This window comes from Haliotis rubra, unplaced genomic scaffold (genome assembly GCF_003918875.1).
Source record: "Haliotis rubra isolate DU_JTF1 unplaced genomic scaffold, ASM391887v1 Scf498, whole genome shotgun sequence".
NCBI lineage: Eukaryota > Metazoa > Mollusca > Gastropoda > Lepetellida > Haliotidae > Haliotis > Haliotis rubra.
The window spans coordinates 238,935-265,988 of record NW_025767188.1 but is presented as its reverse complement, the minus strand read 5'-3'; the positions used below and the strand labels follow the sequence as shown (position 1 = coordinate 265,988).

Below are 27,054 nucleotides of genomic sequence, written 5' to 3'. Positions count from 1 at the left end.
GACATTAAATTATGATTTTACATGTGATTTACGGATGGACATCAAATGTTTCATGAAAATGGCAACAGCTTTAATAATATCAGCATTATTAGAATTAAGTACATTGAATATCGTTTGTGGGGCATCATTAGTGCATTTTAAATACTTCTTTCGGCAGGCAGAGAAAGTCTTACAGACTAATAATAAGTGTCGTTCGTCTTCAGTTTTACCAGAAGAACAATAAGAACATGATAAATCTTCCAATATATTATTATCTTTTCTAAAACGTTGTATTTTTAAGGCATGAAGAGAGATTTTAAATTTACAAAAAATTCTTAAAAGGGACTTATCATTAAGAACACTGACATATTTTGCAGGTCCGAACATCGATTTACATTGTGAATAATGACTAAGAAAACTCGATGAATTGACTGATGCGTACCAACTGTGAATATATATCTTTTATTCGTTGTTTAAATGTTGACAAAACATTTTTATATCACCAACATTTTGCTTAAATCAAACATGAGAAAACTCGCTTGAAAATAACATATTTCTCACATCTGAAGCCCATGAATACTTTCCACATTTATCCAGTGATAACAATATTTGACAGCTTTGATAGGGGTAGCGATAATCAGGCATTCTTATAAGTTTAATCCAGTATCTAATAACTCTTATTTGACTCTCAATATGCATGTTATAGCATCCTGTTTCGCCAAGTATGGCTTTATTGGAAGCAAATATACCTTCTGTAAGAAATCTTTTAAAATAAGATGCATGGACATTTTCAATGGCTTCGAAATAATTTGCTCCCCATATTATATGGGAAATTATGACATGATTATATATGTTAAAAGAAATATACTAAATCACAACCTTTTTTAATATGTTATAAAGGATCAAAGAAAGTATACATTTACACACACACACATTCTTATGTGTTTTCATTGTATTCTAAACCGTAAACAACACCATCCCAAATCCGATAGCCAGCGCGTATGCATATGCTTAAATTTGCTAGTACACATGAAAGGCAAAATGGTATTATATCTACCAGTACCTAAATACTTCTTTATAGAGTCTCAAAGCGTAGTATTTTAAGCAAACACGTTGCTCGAAGTGCAGCCTTCATTTCTATATATTCTGAACAAACACACTGTGTCACAAGCGTTCGGTCCGGCTTGGCTCGAGTCGTCTAAAGCACCTAACACCTCAAAGGTGTATCTTTAATTGTGCTTAAATCCATAGATTAGTATTATATCTACCTACATATCACATTGAAATGTTACAAAATGCCACATGTAAAGGTAACTGCTCCGTTAAAGTGAAGCCCTTGTCTGCCAACCCTCAAAATAGCCTCAATCAAAGTGTTCAGTTCTGTTCGCCCGACTTGGCCCGGGCTGTCAAAAGCAACTTAAACCTCACACATGTATCTTGAAATGTGTTTAAATCCATAGATCAGTATTATATCTACCTAAATGCCACATTGTGATGTTACAAAGAAAACTGGTTCTATAAAGTGGTATTTAGATAGATATAACTATATTCATTGGATGTAAACAGAATCTAGGATTCATCTGTGAGACTTCAAGATACATGTGCGAGGTTTAAGTTGCTTTTGACAGCTCCGGCCAAGTGGGGCCAACAGAAACTTAACACTTTTGATTGAGGCTATGTTGAAAATAGAGAGTGAGTGAGTGAGTGAGTTTAGTTTTACGCCGCACTCAGCAATATTCCAGCTATATGGCGGCTGTCTGTAAATAATCGAGTATGAACCAGACAATCCAGTGATCAACAGCATGAACATCGATCTGCGCATTTCGGAACCGATGACATATGTCAACCAAGTCAGCGAGTCTGACCACCCGCTCCCGTTACGACAAGCATGGGTTACTGAAGGCACTTTCTAATCCGGACCTTTACGGGTGAAAATGGAGAGAGAAAGGGGCTGGAAAAGTTATATATAGGTAGATGTAATACTAATCTGTGAATTAAAACGCAATTCAAGATACATGTGTGAGGTTTAAGCTGCTTTTGACGGCCCGAGGTATGCCGGACCGAACAATAGTGGCGGTGATTATGTTTAGAGTGTGGGGAAGAGATCGTTTCATTTGCAGATGGGTATGCCTTACGTACAATGAACAGTGGCCTTCTAGGGTGGTATTTGATTGGATATAGGTGTAAAAACATTTTCGGGTGGACAGAAATGTTTATCGGGAGTGACTGAAGCATTTTTTGCGTTTTAAATCCTGTTTCGTTTAACGATTCTTCTTTTAGACGTAACCTTGGTCAGCCACGTTCAGAGGCCGATAACCACTCGATATAGTCCGACGTCGCCTGCGACGTCGACCACGACGTCGCTCACGACATCGCCCATGACGTCGTTCACGACGTCGCCCACGACATCGCCCGTTATTTTTGTAGCCAAAATATATTTTACAAAGCGCGACGTCGTCTTTTTATGCGACGTCGTGGGCGACGTCGCCCACGACGTAGTTCTTTTTTTACGAGCCACGCGATGGCAATTATAGGACACCATAGGTTCTAGATCCTTTGAATTAGGTTTGAGTTTTGAAGGTAAGCTGCTATGGCGTTGAAGATGATGGGGTTGGGGTGGGGGGTCGGGGGTTTGTGTGGATTAAGGAGTAGTGGGATATTGTGATATTTAGGGGGAATGCTGTTGTGTAGTTGCTTGATATTTGCTTGTTGTAGTTTGCAGTGAATGAGTATGTGGTTTATGTCGTCTTGAGTATTGCAGTGTGTACATAAGCCATCTGTATGTCTATTTTGTTTATAAAGTGTGTGGTTTAGGTTTGTGATGCCTGTGATGAGTCTGTGTATAGCCGTGTCAATGTTTTTAATGTTAGAGTATACAGGGATTTTCCTTAATGGTGATTTTATTATTGATGTGACCCATGTTGATTTGTTTGTGTTGATGTTGTGATGGAAGTTGGTATGTAGTATGTTTGATTTGATGAGTTGCTTAATTTCTGTCTTGGATGTGTGAAAGTTTATATTCGGTGATGTGTGGGTTGTTGCTAGTTTGGCTGCTGTGTCAGCTGTGTCATTTCCAGGTATGTTTGAATGGCTGGGAATCCAGATAAATGTTATATTTTGGTTTGATCGTTTAAGTGAGTCGGTTTGGATAACTATATTGTGGATAAGGTCTGGACGAGATTTGGAGTGCTTGTTTTGTATTTGCCTGATGGAGTTGAGTGAGTCGGAGAGAATGAGGAAGTTGGTCTGGGGGAGAGTGGGGATTAAGTGTAGTGCAGTGAGAATAGCTGTGAGTTCTGCAGTAGTTATTGTGGTGTAGTTTGTATAGTGGAGGTTGGTTGTAATAGGGGGGTTTTGTTGGACATGAATGCCTATACCAGTGGTTTTGTTTTGGTTGATTGAAGCATCTGTGTATATATGAGTGTGGGTGGGGTAGCTGTTGTTGATGTAGTTGTTTGTGATGTTTGTTATAGTGGATTTGTTGGTGTCTTTTGTTAGCTGATGGAGGATGTTATCTAGGTTGGTGTCTGTGATGGGTGGAGGTTTGTTGTGAATGTAGCTTGTAATGGGAGGTGTATGTTGTATGTCGTTTAGTTGTTGTGAGTGTAGCAGCTTGTAATGGGAGGTGTGTGTTGTATATCGTTTAGTTGTTGTGAGTGTAGCAGCTTGTAATGGGAGGTGTGTGTTGTATATCGTTTAGTTGTTGTGAGTGTAGCAGTTTGTAATGGGAGGTGTGTGTTGTATATCGTTTAGTTGTTGTGAGTGTAGCAGTTTGTAATGGGAGGTGTGTGTTGTATATCGTTTAGTTGTTGTGAGTGTAGCAGTTTGTAATGGGAGGTGTGTGTTGTATATCGTTTAGTTGTTGTGAGTGTAGCAGTTTGTAATGGGAGGTGTGTGTTGTATATCGTTTAGTTGTTGTGAGTGTAGCTTGTAATGGGAGGTGTGTGTTGTATATCGTTTAGTTGTTGTGAGTGTAGCAGTTTGTAATGGGAGGTGTATGTTGTATGTCGTTTAGTTGTTGTGAGTGTAGCAGTTTGTAATGGGAGGTGTGTGTTGTATATCGTTTAGTTGTTGTGAGTGTAGCAGTTTGTAATGGGAGGTGTATGTTGTATATCGTTTAGTTGTTGTGAGTGTAGCTTGTAATGGGAGGGCGTGTTGTATATCGTTTAGTTGTTGTGAGTGTAGCAGTTTGTAATGGGAGGTGTATGTTGTATGTCGTTTAGTTGTTGTGAGTGTAGCAGTTTGTAATGGGAGGTGTGTGTTGTATATCGTTTAGTTGTTGTGAGTGTAGCTTGTAATGGGAGGTGTGTGTTGTATATCGTTTAGTTGTTGTGAGTGTAGCAGTTTGTAATGGGAGGTGTGTGTTGTATATCGTTTAGTTGTTGTGAGTGTAGCAGTTTGTAATGGGAGGTGTGTGTTGTATATCGTTTAGTTGTTGTGAGTGTAGCTTGTAATGGGAGGTGTGTGTTGTATATCGTTTAGTTGTTGTGAGTGTAGCAGTTTGTAATGGGAGGTGTATGTTGTATGTCGTTTAGTTGTTGTGAGTGTAGCAGCTTGTAATGGGAGGTGTATGTTGTATGTCGTTTAGTTGTTGTGAGTGTAGCAGTTTGTAATGGGAGGTGTATGTTGTATATCGTTTAGTTGTTGTGAGTGTAGCTTGTAATGGGAGGTGTATGTTGTATTTCGTTTAGTTGTTGTGAATGTAGCAGTTTGTAGAGGTTGGTGATGCATGAGACTCTTAAAGGGTTGAGTTTGAATTTTTTAAGTGTTGATTTCTTTATGTTGTTGTATTTGTGTGTAACGAGTTTAAATAGTGGATTGTGTTGGGCCCCAGCCCAGTAAGTGAGTGTTGTTTGGTTGATTCTTTGTGTGATTGAAGTGGTGCCTGAGAGTAGAAGAGTGTGTTTAGGGACAGACAGACAGACAGATAATTTATTTGAGTCTCACCTCAACATCATACATATGTACATAAAAGGGAATAATAAAACGTTGAGCCAATCTTTACAGACTTATGAGAGACTATATCATATAAAATACAAAACTAAAAGAACATAGGATATATAATACATATTTACAGTACGAAGTTAAGAATATAAAAAGGCATGTCGACGCCGAATGATAAGAAAGCAGGTTTTGGCTGTATTAAAAGACACCTGTGGATTGGACAGTAAAAATCGGATCTTATCAAAGTCACTAAAGGACAAAAAGCTCATATTAAGCTGTTCACATTTACTAAAAAGGACACCTCTTTCAAAAGAATAAAGTGGACAGTGCAGTAAAACATGACATTCATCTTCAATAAAATCATTACAGTAAAAACATGTTCTTTCCTTTAGAGGAGTACAATTATAACGTCCAGTTTCAACTCTTAGAGGAGCAATGCCACATCTGAAAAGTGCTAAAGCACGTCTATAAGAGCGAGGCATGTGGCTAAATAAATAAAATTCAGGATGATATTCATCCTTAAAGGTAGCATATGTTCTTAACTTATTACCTCCATTGCTCGTTGTACCATTTACATTTGAAATAGAATTTTTCCAAGAAGAGTTAAAACGATCAAATAATTTACGTGTCACTTCCGAAACGACAAAGGGAATATGATAGTTAACGTGTATGTTATTAAAATGTTGGAGACCAAGATCACAAAATTTAACGTGCACTCTAAAATTCCAATTCCGTTTCCTTACTACAGCAGAAACATTACTCCAAACAAAGATTTTACTTGTTATACGGAATGGATCTAAATTACATAATCGCCTAAATAATCTAGACACACCTCGCCACTGATTAACAAAGGGTGGGCACCAACCCATGTCGCCACTAACAGCATTGTTTGGGGCATATTTACGTAAACCCATAAAAAACCTCATTGCACGGTTTTGTACAGCATCTATACATGAAGATTTATAGGTGCCCCATATGGATACGCCGTAATTAATGGTGGACCAAACCATAGAAAAAAACAACTTGGAATATGTTTGATAAGGCATACCGCCTAACACTTTATACTTAGTAGTTAATAAGCCAAGTGCCCGACTAGCGGAATTAGCTACAGATTTTGCCATGCGTAAATAATCTAAATGCTCTGTTAAAAGCAAACCTAAATAGTTATAACAATCTGTTGTCTCCAATTCCGTATCACCACATACAAATAAAACATTACTTCTTGAAACTGACGGGCGTCTAAAATGAACAACTTTGGATTTAACATTATTGACAGTCATCTTATTGGATATACACCAATTATGTAAACAGTCCAGCATAACATTTAAATCATTCTCATTTTCAGCAATTAAAACAATATCATCAGCATAGGCCAAAACTCCGATGCTGGTCTCGTCAATTTTAACACCCAGAGATAAATTCTCAATTGAAACAATGAGATCATTAACATACAGATTAAACATAAGTGGTGACAGTAAACAACCTTGCTTTAAACCACACTGCACATCGAACCATGATGTATATTGCCCATTAATACGCACAGCACATTTGACATTTTTATAAAGTGATAAAATAGCTTTATACATGTTACCATTCACACCAAGAGATCTTAGTTTCTCCCAAAGTAGAGACCTATCAATGCAATCATAGGCTTTTTTAAAATCAATAAATGCTGTAAAAGTAGACTTGTTCTGTGATTTTCTTGTTTCTATGATAGACGTCAGACTTGAGATGTGTTCCACGGTTGACCGACTCTTTCTAAAACCATTCTGATGATCATGTATAAGTTCCTGTTCTTCAGCATATTCACTGAGTCTGTTGTTGAGAACACCACAATATAATTTATACGAGGCACTAGCCAAAGTGATACCTCGGTAGGAGAGGGGGTCACGGGGGTCTTGAGAACCCGACTTCGGAATGGGTGTAATCACTCCCTTAGCCCAGCTTGAAGGCTCACACCCACTTTCAAAGCAGGTGGCAAACAGTTTATGTAGATATAAAATGCTTGTCTCGTTCTTCAGCACATCAACTGGGATACTATCGAATCAAGGGGACTTTCCCGCTTTTGCTAGTTGAATAATTCTCCTTACCTCGTCGACAGATATACTAGTGTTGAAAATATTTCCTGTTGTGTCCTCGTTGTCAGTCTGTATGTCACTAATCGCGGAGTTACCGTTCAAAAGGTCACTGTAGGCCTTACGCCAAGTCTCTAGTACCATAGTGACGTCATTACTAACGCTGCCGTCTTCACGCGTCACTTCCATCGGAATCTTCTTTCTTCTTTCTTCCCCTACTCCTACTCGCCCTATTTTCCTCCAAAATTCCCCGCTATTAGAGCTACACAATTCTTCTAACTCCTGTAGGGTTCGACGAGTGTGGTCACGTTTCGCCTTTTGTACTTGTTGATCGAAATATTTTCGTTTAGAAACATATATACATTTAAAAACACTTTTACGAGGTCCTTTACACCTACACCACTGCTTTTCAGCACTGCACATGTCAATCCACAGGAGAGCTAGTCTGTTACACCACCAGCCCTTCTTAGTCCGCTTGCGTTTATTACTTCTGCAAGACAAGTAAATAATTACTTGTTTTGTAGGTAAGACCTTCTCCATTTCAGTCCTAACTGTGTCCGTAAATACGCCGTAAGCTTGATCAATATCAAACTGATCCTTCCGCGACGAGTCTAACTTATCAACAGCATCCTGTAACGTCGCACAACATTGTTCAGATGATAAAAACCCACTGGGTACGTTAGAAGTATCGCATCTAGTCACATTAGTATTTTCAACACTGTTATCACACGGAGCCATGTACTCGCCCGCCTCTAAGGTAAGTCTATTCTCCAGGAAAGAATAGAGTGGTCAAGCTTCAACACAGCCCTGGAGCCCGTCATGCCTTCACAATCAGCTGAGTCTACCAGGGAACTAGGACGCGTCACTCGGAAATCCTTGAAGTTTTGCAGTTGTTCGTAGGGGCAAATACAATAATCTACCACGGATAAACCTCTGGGAGAAACATTAGTATAATCATTCACTTCACCATATCTACCATTAAGTATACAGAAATTTGCGTTGATAAGCATATCAATAAAACTATGACCATGAGCATTTATTATATTGTCTAAAACATGCCTCTGTGGCAACACATCAACCCCTTCCACAAAGTCTAGTAGATCCCCGCACCTACTATTGAAGTCCCCGCATATATAGGTAACACCAGGCTGGTAATACTGGTGTATCTGCGATAGAAGGGTATCACAGAAATCTGAAGCATCCGGCTGTCGTGTCGAGTTCTCGGGGGGTAGGTAGCACACGCATGCTATAATAGAGCAATTGGTAACAGTCTTGTCAGTAAGGCGTACCCATAGTATGCCTTCAAATGAATTATCTAACACTTCTAAGTTAAAATCATTAAGCAACGCCTTTTTAATAAAAAATCCTACACCACCGGATCCACATTTGGCCTTTACATGCAGTAATGTTCTATTGTGGCCTATCCAAGAGTAGTTTTCAAGATGTAAAGTAGAGTCAGCCTTAAGATGTGTCTCAGCCAATCCAATAATATCAAGGTCAGCTGAATGTAAACAAGAAGCACGAATCACGTGGTTTTCAGAAAGTGTGTCAGTAGACCATCCAGCAATGTTCCAAAACCCGCATGATACCTAGTACCGACGCGTATTACCTCGAATATCACGCCTCTCTGACGCTGCACGTGGGCTGACCCTGTTGTCGATGGATCCTCGTCTGTGATTGGACGCCCTCTCTGGGTCATGTGACGAATGTTGGTAAACATCTCCACGTGGTTGGAACGTATCATCGCTGTTGTTGTTGCGATGTTTACCGTCGTTGTAACGTCGATCGCTGCTTCCTACTCTTACTATTCTGCCGCCAGATAGTTTCAGCTTACCATCGCCCATCGTGTCCACTAATGTCTTCATGTTAGCCTCCAGCTGCCGTTGTTGTAATGGCTTGTCACTTGACAGGTAGATATTGCTGTAGTTCCTACTGTCCTTCAGTACACGTTTTGCAGACAGAATAGCTTGTTTATCACCAGAGCTTTTACACTTACCGATGATAACTCCTGCAAATCTCTGGTTTCTTGATTCCTTCCTTTCTGCTGAGTCTATCGTAATGTCTCTTAACTTGAGACCCTCCCTTATCAGACTGTTCACTTTAGTGCAAACATCCTCAGCTCTTGACTCTGGAATATTCTTGATAACGATGTTTAGATGTTTCGTGTCCGGCGCAGAACTTGCAACTTGCGAATACGCACGCGATTTCAGCTTCAAATCAGAAACCTCCCTCTGAATGTCCTGAGTCACACGTGCATGATCGTCACGGAGCTCTCGCATTTCAGCATTCACACTGTTCAAGCCAGAGTGCAATTCACTTCTCACATTACCAATGTCAATTTCTAACATCGCTTGCATTTTTTCAAGCAATTTAGATTCCATAGCATCGAATCTCTTTTCAAAATAATGTGTTTGCTTCTCGATCGCCGTCAAAACATCGGACACCGTTCTCGTGCAAATGGCGGGCGAGTCATTGTTAATGTTCGAATCACTTGCAATCGGTAACGTTTTTTTACAAACCTCATTTTTCTGCTTCTTAAACGATGTATCAGATGAGTGTTCAGCCTCTGTATGACATCTCTTCCGTGCATCTGATGGACGATGTTCGGTGACTAAGCCCGGCCCCGGCATGACATTTTCAACAAATTCCTGTGACGAAGCTAAATCCAACTCCATCGGCCTTTAAAAAGTTGTGAAACGGCGATCAAACTGGAGGAACGTTTGCAGATACTAACGTTTATCTTACTGTCGATGTTGATCGCTCGATTTCTTCTTTGTATAAGGTAATTTGACAAAAAAAATTCACAGCTTCTTCACAGCTTCAAAAGCATGTCCGCCACTCACCAAGGGCGTATAACTCTGGAGGTACCAATCCTCGTGCCTAGGGCTAGTTTTAGGGCTTTATATTGTATAGAGTTTAATTTTTGGAGGTTGCAGGAGGAGAGGGAGTGGAGGACCGGGCGGCGTAGTCCAACGTAGGCAGTATAAGCGTTTTATATATGTTGATAAGTGTGTGTTTGTCGGCACCCCAGTTTGTGCCGCTGATGGCTCTCATTAAGTTGAGATCTTTTTGACAAGAGCTGACCAAGTTATGAATGTGGGGTGTCCATGTCATATGTTGGTCAAAAGTTACTCCTAAGAATTTGGCTTCCTTTTTTAATTCAATTTTTGGATTATTTAAGTGCAGTTTGGGTGTGTAATTTTGCATTCGTTGAGTTTTGAAAAGTATGCCCACGGTTTTTTTAACATTTATGAGGAACCCCCATTGTTGGGCCCAATTTTGAATGTGGTTAAGCATTCTTTGACATTTAATAGAGACATGTTTAATAGAGGTGGAAGAGGTCCAGAAGGAGATATCGTCTGCGAATTTAGCTTTGGAAATTTCCGGCCATTTTTCTGGGAATATATCATTAATCATGAATTTAAAAAGTGTTGGAGATAATATGCTGCCCTGGGGGGTCCCATTTTCTAGGGGATGGGGGTCCGAAATGGTGTGAGATTTGAGGGTTATGAATCTATTGTTTAGGAAGGAGTGAATGAAATTTAGAATTCTGCCATGTATGGCATTTTTTGGCGCTTTTGTAGTAGGCCGTTGTGCCAAACCATGTCAAATGCCTTACTAAAGTCAATGAAAATGGCCATAGTGTATTGTTTTTGTGCATGGGCTACTTTGATATCTTGTTCTTAATGTAAAATGTGGTCCAAGGTTTGCCGATTATGAGTAAAGCCACTCTGGTCCTCCTTTATTAGTTTTTTTTAATTAATAAGATGTTTGAGCCTGTTGTTAATGATACTTTCTAGGGTTTTACATAAATGGGAAGTGAGAGAAATGGGGCGATAAGAGTAAGGCTCATTGCTGGGTTTACCCTGGTTTGAGGATTGGTACCACCTTGGCTGTTTTCCATGTGTTTGGTATAGTACCTGAGGTCCAGATATGATTAAAGAGAGTAAGTGTGAGTTTGTTGAGTATAGTGTATGTAATGGTATCTGGACCCGGGGCTGAGGCTGTCTGTTTCTGAGTGCAGATTTGAGTTCGTGTATGTTTATGATTTTATTTATTGGTAGGTCTGTATGGGGTGGTTGTGGGGTGTATTTGGGGTGTATTTTTATGGTGTTTGGGAAGGAGGGTGGGTAATTGGCGGAACTGCTTACGGCCGAGAGGTGGGCGACTTGACAGTCAAACTGCACCTGCTTATATATCGGAGGAACGCATAGCAATTGTAAATTATTGTCACCATTATCCCTTTGTTATTTCATGGGTTGTTCCTGGTTGATACAATAGTCTCATAAATTGCCTAACGTATATCGGTCTATGACCGGACGGTGGTAATAAAAACACAAGGCTGCCGTTTCATTTAGCCAGAAGCATTTCAGATTGACCGCCGACTTGCTTGTGGGATTATCATTACGTGGTCAGCGTGTCAATCAGGAAGTGACATGCAACCGGTAACTGCAGTGCAAACCGTTATCCATTGTCTACAGTATGTGCATGTCTGGCGGCATGTATTTTACAACCTGAGTGAGTTACTCTCGTTTGTGTACGGAAAATCACAACATAGAAATTTCATATCATAGTTATTATATATTTGTGTGTGAAATATTAGTGAAATATTTGCACTATTACAATACCCCTCTGTCGCGAGAAGCTTTTGTCCTCAAAAGCAAAAATGAGAATATTGTTTACAAAAATTATGTACATAACATAATACACTTCTATATGGAACCAAATTGATAAGGTTCGTACATAATGATACAAGCTGTAACACAATACACGGTAAGAAATATGTTGTAATGATAATCTAGTTGTCCATAGGGAGGACTTCATATAGGCCATGGTGAGAGATGAGGATGTTTGTGGCAAAAGGCTGAGAGAGTATGACGTTTATACGTCTTGCCATAAATGGTGAGATTTTTACTGAAAGGGGAATTTTTAATGATTGCTGGGTAAGCTTGCTACACTACCACTACCACATTAATTTTACCATCCAAGAGAGAGTCAGTCAAACTTTGAAAGATAACCTCATTCTCTTTAACACTCTAAGCCATACGCTTAAGACTAAGGTGATCCTTATGATCATTAGCAATAACTTTCGAAAACTGATTCGTGTAAAGATGAAAGTCAGGAATCGTGACTTGAACTGGTTCATTATATAAGGTATACCAGTAATAGTATCTAAAGTTGATTCCTCGAGAAAGTGCTGTAGTAATGCTAAGTTTACGGGATGTAGGTAGGTGATATCCTCGTGAGTAAGGTTTTGACAAGTTCCTAGATGAGCAGGAAAGACGAGATTCTGTGTTGAGACAGAACATAAGCATGGCAGTGCGATCATGCAAAAGGAACAACCTGTGATGATTCGTTGACCATCAGGGCAAGTGAGGGTTAGTAATGGAGAGTTATAGACAAGTAATTTGGAGGGGGTTATTTCAATTAGTTGTTGCTTTTGTTCCTGCTGAAGGAACCTGAAATTACACTGTGCTTTGACTTCCGCTTTGCTTGTAGCATATTTTATTGCCTCATGATTGATTTTTATGCCTTTAAGAGCATTTGAAAATCGAGTATCTTCATTTGCCATTATCGAGGTCAAATTGTGTTCATGCTCTGTTAATACATTGCCTAACAGTGATTCGTGCTTGGTTAGTGCATTGATGTGTTTGGCTAAGGTGTTGACATCCTTAGATGTTGCAGTGCCAAACAAAGATTTTGAAAGTTGGCCAATAAAGCCTAATAAAAATCACAACATAGGTACTTTTGTGAATTCATATAAATTTCATATCATAGTTATTATATTTTTGTGTTTGAAATATTAGTGAAATATTTGCACTATAACAGAACGATGATTCTTTATGTTAGAATGATATATATACATGTTATAAACAGTATTGTCCGGCACATTACATACCCAATGTATCGCACAGGGGCCCGTGTTTATGCCTGGGCTGCCATAGCAGACGATGAAATAATGTGTACTGGAAATAAGATAGGTTGTGATCAAAACCAAACCGATTCAGCGTAAACTGTCCATATAGACATAATGATAAGCATGGAAAGATATATTTGATACTCTATAAAACCTTCAATTGAGATACTTTGCCATTATTTGTTGTTGTGAAAGCCAGGTGATAGGGAAAGGCGCTTACCTTGCTTCGTAAGCGATGATGAGTGGGGAGATCAACTTTATAGGGTTCTGCGAAGTATTCGTGTCCGTAGTCGTCAGTGTCTCGTCTTGATCTCCTGATTGTCATCTGTCAGATTTGGCGGGTAAGTTGATCACGTGCGACGATCACACTCGGAAACATACGAGCAGCATCGGATGGCCAATCCAATGTTACCCGATGTACTAGTGCTGTAGCACCGATCACTACATTGTGTTTAGAGACAGCCCCGAGAGCGGAAGGTCGCGGGCTCGATCCCCGACCGCGTCATACCAAAATACGTTAAAATATGGTACTTGTTGGTCCCTGCCTGGCGCTCGGCATTAATGGGTACAACAAGGACTGGTCGGCTCGGAGTCAGTATAATATGTCGCACATACACATACACACGCATGCACGTCGTCATATGAGCGAAGTATTCTCAAGGACGAAGTTAAACGCAATTTCACCTCACCTCACCTCACCTCACTCACAATGCCTCGCTTTATAGTTATTTAATGTTATTTACGTTTAAAAGGGAAGATAGGATACACATTAAAATAGAAACTTTGCGTCTATCCGCGTGTCGTTTACAACACACGCTAACTACCCTGACGGCATTAATTACCCGTATTTAATATGTTGTGTGTGTAAGATTACACATTGAAGATAGTTAGTTTACTAACCTGTCACACACGTTTTGTCAGTCGTGTCTGGTGACGATATGACGTGAGAGGGTGCGAGGTGTTCAGACATAGAAAAGGCATGCAGGTTTGAATGGACCAATCGTAACGTATTGTCATTGTTGAGTAGAAGCTATTGATTGTATTATTAAAACTAAGCGATTAAGTATATGAACTGTTTCAGCGCTGATATCAGCTGAAATCAAGAAACTTATCAAAAGTACATGAATTATTCACTATTTCATTTCAGCTACTATAGTGAGCAGAAACAAAGCAATATATTACAATATATTTTTACATTGCATATGTAAGCGCCTGTTGAAATAAAGATAGAGAATTAACGATTATTTACAATACTTAAAAGGTAACTGGCGCAAAGTGATCATAATACTCAGATATACAAAGTAGGTCGCTGCCACAAACACGAGGCTGGAAAACTGAGTGCTGCGTTGACCATCAAGTAGGCATGTACACTGTTGCCGAGGGGCTATCAAAATGTTTTGAGACTGAAGTACTTCTGTTATGTGCATGATAAAAATAACTGTATGATATTGAAGAAAGGTTTTATATCATTCACATAAACGTAATGTTGACATGCACATGTCCCTACTTTACGTGACATCACATGTACCCCTATCGAAACTGCAGAAATGGATAAGCTTGTGTACAGAGAATTCATAAAGTTTTTGGTCCTCTAGGGCCACACGGCGAAGCACATTGAGAGCGATTGACAGTACCCGTTGGAGATTAGTGTGCGCCATGCTGGCTGCACCTCTGAGAGCTCTGCTTTTCACTTGCTATTTCTCAATAACACTTGTGACTAGAGGCGTGAAAATTGTCTTGAGTGTGTATCGAGTACCAGAGAACACAACCGTGAAATCATTTGGACTCTATTCCTTTTTGTTGTGGAGATATTTGAGGATATAATTTGCTGATATTTGTGATATATGGAATTCAAGCAGGGTGCCCAAGCTTGTTGGCAATCAAGAGAACAATAGACTGGCCACCTGAGTCCGTTCAGTGGACCATGCAGATTTATGTAATCAGCTTGTCATGCACTGTGTTGTTAACAATGCTGGTATATACATCAGAGGAGTTACATAATGTGGAAAAAAGAACTCACCACAAGTTACCCTTACCAACTCTCAGCTTAATAAGGTCACTGGATATTTGTAGTGTGAAGAAGACACGAAGAGGATGTCGTGGTGGATTGAAGTCAAATTCAATCTTGAACAAGAACACTATGACATACAAAACTTATGAATCCAGAATTGGTGTTTTGAATGCTAGATCAGTCAAAACTCAATCAGTCACTGTTGATAAACCAGAGACTATACAATCTCTTGTTTTAGACAACAGGTTGGATGTACTGGCCATCACAGAGACATGGTTACGGGAGGGTGACATTGACAGTTTGGTTATCAATAAACTCGCTGCACCCGGTTTTAAGTTCATCCATAAGGCGAGGACTGGCAAGCATGGAGGAGGTGTCGGTATTTTATACAGAGACTCCTACCATTGCACTCAACTTAAAATTGGGAATAGCTTCTCATCTTTTGAACATATTTCTATCAAACTGAAATCTGGCGATGAACATCTGGTACTGTCATGTGTGTACAGGCCCCCTGGCAGAATGTTGTTGGCGGAAACAGGTTTTCTCAATGAATTTTCTTCATTAATAGATGATTTGATATTGATAAAAGGTAAACTGCTACTATGTGGTGACTTTAACATTCACGCTGAAAACATAGACCTTCCTGAAACAGTTAAGTTTCTGGGTCTTCTGACCTCGTATGGTCTTCTCCAGCATATTCAGGAACCAACCCATGTGAAGAACCATACACTGGATCTTGTGATCACCAGGAAGGATGACTTAAATGTCAAGAACATTCACATGGATCAGTCTGTCATGTCAGACCACTTTGCTGTGCTAGCTACAACCAGCTTCAAAGTGCCTCGGAGGCAGAGGAATGTAATAACATTTCGGAAATGGAAGAACATTGACATGGTGCAGTTCAAAACCGAGCTGAAAGATTCTCTGGTTCAAGACACTGGTACTGGAGTACAGGAAATGGCTGAGAATTATGACACCACTGTCAGAGAAGTTGTAGACCATCACGCTCCTCTAAAGACAAGAACTGTAACTGTTCATTTGAGAGAGGCATGGTACAACGATGAAATCCGTGCAGCAAAAAGAGAACGGCGTAAACTGGAAAGAATTATGCGACACAGTGGGCTCACTGTACATAAAGAGATGCACTCCCAAGCACGGAATAGGGTAAATGCATTGGTTGAGCAGGCGAAGAGGACATATTTCACTGACATCGTGGAAGCTGCAAAAGACCAGAAGGAAATATTCAAGATCTCTAACAGACTACTGTTCAAGACAAAGTCTCAAGCCTTACAAGACAGTCTTCCTGAAGACGTTATTGCTGAAACATTCTCATCATTCTTCACAGAAAAGATTGAGAAAATTCGATCATACCTCACAAGTTTGCAGACGATCATACAAACCTCACCCACAGCTCATGCCGACATGAATATGACGGATATTCCAGAGCTGTCTTGTTTCCTACCAGCATCTGATATGGAGGTGAGACAGGTGATTGTGAGGAGTCCTACAAAGTCTTGTTCACTAGACCCCATGCCGACTTGGTTGTTGAAGGAGTGTCTGGATGAGACAGTACCAACACTAACCAGTGTGATCAATGCTTCCTTCAGTCAAGCTTGTGTTCCTAGAACCTTCAAGTTAGCATCTATAACACCACTGATCAAGAATCTTCGGCTGGATTCAAACAACCTAAAAAATTACAGACCAGTCTCCAACTTGCCCTTTGCTGCTAAGATCATGGAGAGAGTGGCAGCGTCAAGGCTTCATGATCATATCATCCGAACTGGGAAAGAAGAAACATTGCAGTCTGCATACCGATGTCATCATAGCACGGAAACGGCTCTTGTGCGTGTGCAGAGTGAATTGCTGCAGGCAATTGATTCAGATGGTGCGGCAGTGTTGGTGTTGCTCGATTTGTCAGCCGCTTTTGACACAATTGATCAGTCCATTCTTCTCAAGAGATTGAATGAGAGATTCGGTGTTACTGGTGAAGCTTATTTCTGGCTGGAGTCCTATCTGTCAGGACGATTTCAGGCTGTGAGAGTCAATGGGCAAATGTCAGAGAAAGTTAGCCTCAAGTATGGAGTTCCACAGGGTTCTGTACTGGGACCAGTGTTGTTCACAATCTATACATCACCTCTTGGGGACATTGCTCGCGCCAATAATCTCTCGTTCCATCTCTACGCTGATGACACCCAGCTGTATCTGGCCTTCAAGCCCTCCAACAGAACATCAGTAGTGGATTCATATCGTCGTTTGATGAACTGTATCAAGGACATCAAGGACTGGATGACCCTAAACTTTCTCAAGCTCAACAGTGAGAAGACGGAACTGCTGATTCTCTCTTCAAAGTCAACGAGAAGTAAACTTGCTCTGCCCATCTTTGAAATTGGAGGCTGCATCATTGAACCAAGCAAAGAAGCACGAAATCTGGGATTTGTATTTGACTCATCTATGAATGCAGAGTCCCATGTAAACAAAGTATGCAGACATGCATATTTTAATATTCGAAACATTGCCCAAATACGTCGATTTGTAAATCTTAAGACCGTAACATCTCTTGTTCAGTGCTGTGTTGTGTCCCATTTAGATTACTGCAATGCTCTTCTAATTGGACTACCAAAGCAATTGATTGCAAAGCTGCAGCGCGTTCAGAATTGTGCAGCTAGACTCGTGACAAAGACACAGAAAGACAGCCACATTTCTCCAGTGCTAAAGAAACTTCATTGGTTGAAGGTGGCAGACAGAATCACTTATAAAGTGCTCCTGTTAACCTTCAAAGCAAGGACAGGCCTAGCCCCTGTGTATCTCCAGGAACTCCTCCAGGAATACAAGCCAGCAAGGTCTCTTAGATCCATTGGACAAAGCATGCTGTGTGTTCCACACGCAAGAACCACCACCTATGGAGATCGATCATTCGCCAGAGCAGCTCCACGACTCTGGAATGATCTGCCAATAAAACTGAGACTTATAAATAACTTGGCAACCTTTAAAACCAATCTCAAGACTCACCTATTCTCAAAGACATACGCCTAGACCGAGTGGACCTTGCTTATACATGTGACATGCATCCTCTCAAATCTCTCATCTCTCTCTTTTGAGCAGTTATACTGACTGGATTCTTGCGCTATATAAGTTCTTAGTTGATGATGATGATGATACCCCATGGGACTCAGTACTCGTACTGCTACTCGAACATCGCTCTTCAATGTGCCCCTCGTATGTCTGTTTACAACACACGGGAAGTTCGGGAACAGCTCAAGTGGTGATACACTATTTAGGCGTTCGCTCTAATTGCTCTATAAATATACCTCATCTCGACTGATCTCCCTTCCACCACAATAATGTCAAGTCAATTCAGTAACAGGTGTTGATCGCGTTGAACAGAAGGCAGCTCAGACGTATGTCATTTGATCGTACACACAACTCTCCCATGTGGAGATATCCCAGAAATATCTATAGTCTACCTCCTCTACATCTGTAGTCTACCGCCTCTACATCTGTAGTCTACCTGCTCTACATCTTTAGTCTACCTCCTCTACATTTGTAGTCTACCTGCTCTACATCTGTAGTCTACCTACTCTACATCTGTAGTCTACCTGCTCTACCTCTGTAGTCTACCTGCTCTACACCTGTAGTCTACCTGCTCTACATCTGTAGTCTACCTGCTCTACATCTGTTGTCTACCTGCTCTACATCTGTAGTCTACCTGCTCTACACCTGTAGTCTGCATGCTCTACATTTGTAGTCTACCTGCTCTACATCTGTTGTCTACCTGCTCTACATCTGTTGTCTACCTGCTCTACGTCTGTAGTCTACCTGCTCTACATCTGTTGTCTACCTGCTCTACATCTGTAGTCTACTTGCTCTACATCTGTAGTCTACCTGCTCTACATCTGTAGTCTGCATGCTCTACATTTGTAGTCTATCTGCTCTACATCTCTGGTCTACCTGCTCTACATCTGTAGTCTACCTCCTCTACATCTGTGATCTACCTGCTCTACATCTGTTGTCTACCTCCTCTACATCTGTGATCTACCTGCTCTACATCTGTAGTCTACCTGCTCTACATCTGTAGTCGACCTGCTCTACGTCTGTAGGCTACCTACTCTACATCTGTAGTCTACCTCCTCTACATCTGTAGTCTACCTGCTCTACATCTGTAGTCTACCTCCTCTACATCTGTAGTCTTCCTGCTCTACAGATAGATATTCTTTATTTCCTCCAACTGAATGAAGATTACAATGTGTGGTAATAATATATTTTACATCAAATGATTAAGATAGATTATTGATAGAGTCACAAATGTTCATAAACATACAAGTGTTTTAGCAAGTATCGCCATTTCCTTATACAATGGCTTACATTAATTATTACTTTTGCCCATTCATCTCTTTCTAGTTCCATTATGCACGCAATTGGACATCCACCAAGTAAAAATGCAAGAATAACATCATCATCTTGATCCCAGATCTTAACAAAAGTTTCTACATGCAGTATATCACATATGGAGTTAAAAAGTTCATTTCTGTCATTCATATTTATCGTACATGACATAAACACGTGCTTTACAATATCATTGGCGACAGTTTTACATAAACATTCTCTTGAAACAATTTCAGCTGATCCATAGTATACAAGTCTTGCAATATCAGTTAACTGGTCGTTCTTCTCTGCAGCTAGCTTCCAGAGATAGTGTTCATTATTGAATCTTATATTGATATATCTTGACAGACGAAGTCTTGAATTAAGATGAACATAAAATAGATTTTCTCGATGAGATTTAGAAGCATCATTTACGGCATTGGACCAGCATTTCTTACTGATGAATTGACCATTATTGACATAGTTAGCTAGTTTATCGTTTAGGTTATACTTTTGTACAAGTTGCAGCATATTGTATATCGGGGATTTTCTACTATATACATTGCATGTAGACCTATCTGTACACATAAATTGACCAAGGCGAACTAGAAACATTACTTTAAAAACACAGTTATACTTTGCATTACATAACTTTCCTAATAGGTAGAGGGCTCTTTTATCTATGTTATACTGTAGTGGCATGATACCGATACAATCCAATACAACAATACTGGGAGTGCGCTCTTGTAGTCCCTGAACTTTTTTACAAAATTGTCGTTGTACAACTTCAAGTATTTCATACTCTTTAAGAGGAAGTTTACCCCATACGTTACATCCATAGAGGCCACATGATAAGATTACCCTCTCCCAGATACGTGCTGCAGATATTGGGTTAAGACCTCCAAAATACAATCCATTATTATGATTAGTGTTCATGAGTACTCGTAGCTTTTCACATGCAGTTTTTGTACGTTCAAGTGATGATTTATCTGTACTGAGATATACACCTGCATATTTAATAGATTTCCTTTGTGGAACATGTATATCACCAATTAATACATTACTGATGTCAACGTTATTGTTTGAGCATTCAAAGTGTAGAACCGCACTCTTGCTTACATTATATTTTAGTTGCCATTTATGAGCATAGTTTTTAGCGACATCGAGAAGATTTTGCAGGCCTTTGGTAGAGGAACTCATCAGAGTAGTGTCATCAGCAAGAAGAATCCCAGGGCATTTACCCCATGGCAAAATTAAGCCAGAATCTGAATTCCCAAGTTCATATAGGAGGTCATTAATAAATAATGTGAATAGCCAGGCGGACATTACTCTACCTTGGCCTAATCCTTGATTGACGGGAAATGTATCCGATTTATACCCTTCAAAGCATACAAATGATTTCATGGAGCTATAGGAGAGCCTTAATATTCTCCATAGTTTACCCGTTATTCCAATGTCATACAGTTTAATAAATAAACCATCAAGCCACACCCGATCAAATGCCTTTTCATTATCTAAGAATGCACAGAATACAGGCGACATCCTTTCATTGTAATATGCAATGTTTTCTTTTAACGTCAGTACGGCGGTTTCAGCACCATAGTGACGCCTAAATCGAAATTGCAGAGGATGGGGAAATTCTATCTTAGTATCTATCCAGGACTCTATTCTGTTAAGGAGAAGTCTTTCAAAGAGTTTACTCAATACAGAAGTCATGGTTATTCCTCTATAATTGGCAGGGTCATGTTTTGGTTTACTGTTGCCCTTGTGTATTGGAAGAATTTGACCTATAGAAAATGACTTAGGAATGTATTCAAACGTAATAATGGCATTGAAAAGTAAGGCAATATGATGCAGCAGCGATCCACCAGCCTTCTTTATGTGCTCATTCACTATACCGTCAGGACCAGGCGACTTTCGTACTTTAAATCGTTTTACTGAACAATGGATTTCATCTTCAGTGAATGGACAGTGCAATGGCGAACCGATGTCGTTATGCATGTCATCGCTTGTTTCAATATTAGCAATTTGCTCTTTCACATTCTGAGCATGTACATAGTCACATTTTACATCAGGGGAAGGAGTAGCTAGTGAATGGAAATAAAGTCCAAACAGACTCCAAATATACTTTCCCTCGTAGCAAGTTTGAGAATCATAGGTAAGTTTTTCAATATTACCTTTGCAGCGTTTGTAACGTTTTGTAGTTTTGTAAAATTCTTTAACATCTACTTCTGCTGCTTCGTAGATTTCATCAAATCTATTTTTAGCTAACTGGTGTTTTGCATGGCGATGTTTCTTACGAAATAGCCGTTTACTTTCCTTATATTTTTGCATAGGCAGCATCGTTTTTATCTCTAACTTTACCTTCTACATCTGTAGTCTACCTGCTCTACATCTGTAGTCTACCTGCTCTACATCTGTAGTCTACCTGCTCTACATCTGTTGTCTACCTGCTCTACATCTGTAGTCTACCTGCTCTACATCTGTAGTCTACCTGCTCTACCTCTGTAGTCTACCTGCTCTACCTCTGTAGTCTACCTGCTCTACATCTGTAGTCTACCTGCTCTACATCTGTAGTCCACCAGCTCTACATCTGTAGTCTACCTGCTCTACATCTGTAGTCTACCTGCTCTACATCTGTAGTCTACCTCCTCTACATCTGTAGTCTACCTCCTCTACATCTGTAGTCTATCTGCTCTACATCTGTTGTCTACCTGCTCTACATCTGTAGTCTACCTCCTCTACATCTGTGATCTACCTGCTCTACATCTGTTGTCTACCTCCTCTACATCTGTGATCTACCTGCTCTACATCTGTAGTCTACCTGCTCTACATCTGTAGTCGACCTGCTCTACATCTGTAGGCTACCTACTCTACATCTGTAGTCTACCTGCTCTACATCTGTAGTCTACCAGCTCTACATCTGTAGTCTACCTCCTCTACATCTGTAGTCTACCTGCTCTACATCTGTTGTCTACCTCCTCTACATCTGTAGTCTTCCTGCTCTACAGATAGATATTCTTTATTTCCTCCAACTGAATGAAGATTACAATGTGTGGTAATAATATATTTTACATCAAATGATTAAGATAGATTATTGATAGAGTCACAAATGTTCATAAACATACAAGTGTTTTAGCAAGTATCGCCATTTCCTTATACAATGGCTTACATTAATTATTACTTTTGCCCATTCATCTCTTTCTAGTTCCATTATGCACGCAATTGGACATCCACCAAGTAAAAATGCAAGAATAACATCATCATCTTGATCCCAGATCTTGACAAAAGTTTCTACATGCAGAATATCACATATGGAGTTAAAAAGTTCATTTCTGTCATTCATATTTATCGTACATGACATAAACACGTGCTTTACAATATCATTGGCGACAGTTTTACATAAACATTCTCTTGAAACAATTTCAGCTGATCCATAGTATACAAGTCTTGCAATATCAGTTAACTGGTCGTTCTTCTCTGCAGCTAGCTTCCAGAGATAGTGTTCATTATTGAATCTTATATTGATATATCTTGACAGACGAAGTCTTGAATTAAGATGAACATAAAATAGATTTTCTCGATGAGATTTAGAAGCATCATTTACGGCATTGGACCAGCATTTCTTACTGATGAATTGACCATTATTGACATAGTTAGCTAGTTTATCGTTTAGGTTATACTTTTGTACAAGTTGCAGCATATTGTATATCGGGGATTTTCTACTATATACATTGCATGTAGACCTATCTGTACACATAAATTGACCAAGGCGAACTAGAAACATTACTTTAAAAACACAGTTATACTTTTGCATTACATAACTTTCCTAATAGGTAGAGGGCTCTTTTATCTATGTTATACTGTAGTGGCATGATACCGATACAATCCAATACAACAATACTGGGAGTGCGCTCTTGTAGTCCCTGAACTTTTTTACAAAATTGTCGTTGTACAACTTCAAGTATTTCATACTCTTTAAGAGGAAGATTACCCCATACGTTACATCCATAGAGGCCACATGATAAGATTACCCTCTCCCAGATACGTGCTGCAGATATTGGGTTAAGACCTCCAAAATACAATCCATTATTATGATTAGTGTTCATGAGTACTCGTAGCTTTTCACATGCAGTTTTTGTACGTTCAAGTGATGATTTATCTGTACTGAGATATACACCTGCATATTTAATAGATTTCCTTTGTGGAACATGTATATCACCAATTAATACATTACTGATGTTAACGTTATTGTTTGAGCATTCAAAGTGTAGAACCGCACTCTTGCTTACATTATATTTTAGTTGCCATTTATGAGCATAGTTTTTAGCGACATCGAGAAGATTTTGCAGGCCTTTGGTAGAGGAACTCATCAGAGTAGTGTCATCAGCAAGAAGAATCCCAGGGCATTTACCCCATGGCAAAATTAAGCCAGAATCTGAATTCCCAAGTTCATATAGGAGGTCATTAATAAATAACGTGAATAGCCAGGCGGACATTACTCTACCTTGGCCTAATCCTTGATTGACGGGAAATGTATCCGATTTATACCCTTCAAAGCATACAAATGATTTCATGGAGCTATAGGAGAGCCTTAATATTCTCCATAGTTTACCCGTTATTCCAATGTCATACAGTTTAATAAATAAGCCATCAAGCCACACCCGATCAAATGCCTTTTCATTATCTAAGAATGCACAGAATACAGGCGACATCTTTTCATTGTAATATGCAATGTTTTTTTTTAACGTCAGTACGGCGGTTTCAGCACCATAGTGACGCCTAAATCGAAATTGCAGAGGATGGGGAAATTCTATCTTAGTATCTATCCAGGACTCTATTCTGTTAAGGAGAAGTCTTTCAAAGAGTTTACTCAATACAGAAGTCATGGTTATTCCTGGCAGGGTCATGTTTTGGTTTACTGTTGCCCTTGTGTATTGGAAGAATTTGACCTATAGAAAATGACTTAGGAATGTATTCAAACGTAATAATGGCATTGAAAAGTAAGGCAATATGATGCAGCAGCGATCCACCAGCCTTCTTTATGTGCTCATTCACTATACCGTCAGGACCAGGCGACTTTCGTACTTCAAATCGTTTTACTGAACAATGGATTTCATCTTCAGTGAATGGACAGTGCAATGGCGAACCGATGTCGTTATGCATGTCATCGCTTGTTTCAATATTAGCAATTTGCTCTTTCACATTCTGAGCATGTACATAGTCACATTTTACATCAGGGGAAGGAGTAGCTAGTGAATGGAAATAAAGTCCAAACAGACTCCAAATATCCTTTCCCTCGTAGCAAGTTTGAGAATCATAGGTAAGTTTTTCAGTATTACCTTTGCAGCGTTTGTAACGTTTTGTAGTTTTGTAAAATTCTTTAACATCTACTTCTGCTGCTTCGTAGATTTCATCAAATCTATTTTTAGCTAACTGGTGTTTTGCATGGCGATGTTTCTTACGAAATAGCCGTTTAATTTCCTTATATTTTTTGCATAGGCAGCATCGTTTTTATCTCTAACTTTACCTTCTACATCTGTAGTCTACCAGCTCTACATCTGTAGTCTACCTGCTCTACATCTGTAGTCTACCTGCTCTACATCTGTAGTCTACCTGCTCTACATCTGTAGTCTACCTGCTCTACATCTGTAGTCTACCTGCTCTACCTCTGTAGTCTACCTGCTCTACATCTGTAGTCTACCTGCTCTACATCTGTAGTCTATCTGCTCTACATCTGTAGTCCCACAGCTCTACATCTGTAGTCTACCTGCTCTACATCTGTAGTCTACCTGCTCTACATCTGTAGTCTACCTGCTCTACCTCTGTAGTCTACCTGCTCTACCTCTGTAGTCTACCTGCTCTACATCTGTAGTCTACCTGCTCTACATCTGTAGTCCACCAGCTCTACATCTGTAGTCTACCTGCTCTACATCTGTAGTCTACCTGCTCTACATCTGTAGTCTACCTCCTCTACATCTGTAGTCTACCTCCTCTACATCTGTAGTCTACCTGCTCTACATCTGTAGTCTATCTGCTCTACATCTGTAGTCCACCAGCTCTACATCTGTAGTCTACCTACTCTACATCTGTAGTCTACCTGCTCTACATCTGTAGTCTACTTGCTCTACATCTGTAGTCTGCATGCTCTACATTTGTAGTCTATCTGCTCTACATCTGTTGTCTACCTGCTCTACATCTGTAGTCTACCTCCTCTACATCTGTGATCTACCTGCTCTACATCTGTTGTCTACCTCCTCTACATCTGTGATCTACCTGCTCTACATCTGTAGTCTACCTGCTCTACATCTGTAGTCGACCTGCTCTACATCTGTAGGCTACCTACTCTACATCTGTAGTCTACCTGCTCTACATCTGTAGTCTACCAGCTCTACATCTGTAGTCTACCTCCTCTACATCTGTAGTCTACCTGCTCTACATCTGTTGTCTACCTCCTCTACATCTGTAGTCTTCCTGCTCTACAGATAGATATTCTTTATTTCCTCCAACTGAATGAAGATTACAATGTGTGGTAATAATATATTTTACATCAAATGATTAAGATAGATTATTGATAGAGTCACAAATGTTCATAAACATACAAGTGTTTTAGCAAGTATCGCCATTTCCTTATACAATGGCTTACATTAATTATTACTTTTGCCCATTCATCTCTTTCTAGTTCCATTATGCACGCAATTGGACATCCACCAAGTAAAAATGCAAGAATAACATCATCATCTTGATCCCAGATCTTGACAAAAGTTTCTACATGCAGAATATCACATATGGAGTTAAAAGTTCATTTCTGTCATTCATATTTATCGTACATGACATAAACACGTGCTTTACAATATCATTGGCGACAGTTTTACATAAACATTCTCTTGAAACAATTTCAGCTGATCCATAGTATACAAGTCTTGCAATATCAGTTAACTGGTCGTTCTTCTCTGCAGCTAGCTTCCAGAGATAGTGTTCATTATTGAATCTTATATTGATATATCTTGACAGACGAAGTCTTGAATTAAGATGAACATAAAATAGATTTTCTCGATGAGATTTAGAAGCATCATTTACGGCATTGGACCAGCATTTCTTACTGATGAATTGACCATTATTGACATAGTTAGCTAGTTTATCGTTTAGGTTATACTTTTGTACAAGTTGCAGCATATTGTATATCGGGGATTTTCTACTATATACATTGCATGTAGACCTATCTGTACACATAAATTGACCAAGGCGAACTAGAAACATTACTTTAAAACACAGTTATACTTTGCATTACATAACTTTCCTAATAGGTAGAGGGCTCTTTTATCTATGTTATACTGTAGTGGCATGATACCGATACAATCCAATACAACAATACTGGGAGTGCGCTCTTGTAGTCCCTGAACTTTTTTACAAAATTGTCGTTGTACAACTTCAAGTATTTCATACTCTTTAAGAGGAAGATTACCCCATACGTTACATCCATAGAGGCCACATGATAAGATTACCCTCTCCCAGATACGTGCTGCAGATATTGGGTTAAGACCTCCAAAATACAATCCATTATTATGATTAGTGTTCATGAGTACTCGTAGCTTTTCACATGCAGTTTTTGTACGTTCAAGTGATGATTTATCTGTACTGAGATATACACCTGCATATTTAATAGATTTCCTTTGTGGAACATGTATATCACCAATTAATACATTACTGATGTTAACGTTATTGTTTGAGCATTCAAAGTGTAGAACCGCACTCTTGCTTACATT

At 39.5% G+C, this 27,054-nt stretch overlaps 1 long non-coding RNA gene across 1 annotated transcript in view; it reads left to right on the top strand.

The window, feature by feature from the left end:
* The window catches only part of LOC124291619, a 237,458-nt gene extending 222,925 nt beyond the window's left edge, over positions 1-14,533 (top strand). Inside the window, exons 2-3 of the long non-coding RNA XR_006902248.1 lie at positions 2,545-2,550; positions 14,496-14,533. This is a non-coding gene — a long non-coding RNA (uncharacterized LOC124291619). The remainder of the gene's footprint in view (positions 1-2,544; positions 2,551-14,495) is intronic.
* The last annotated feature ends 12,521 nt before the right edge of the window (positions 14,534-27,054 follow it).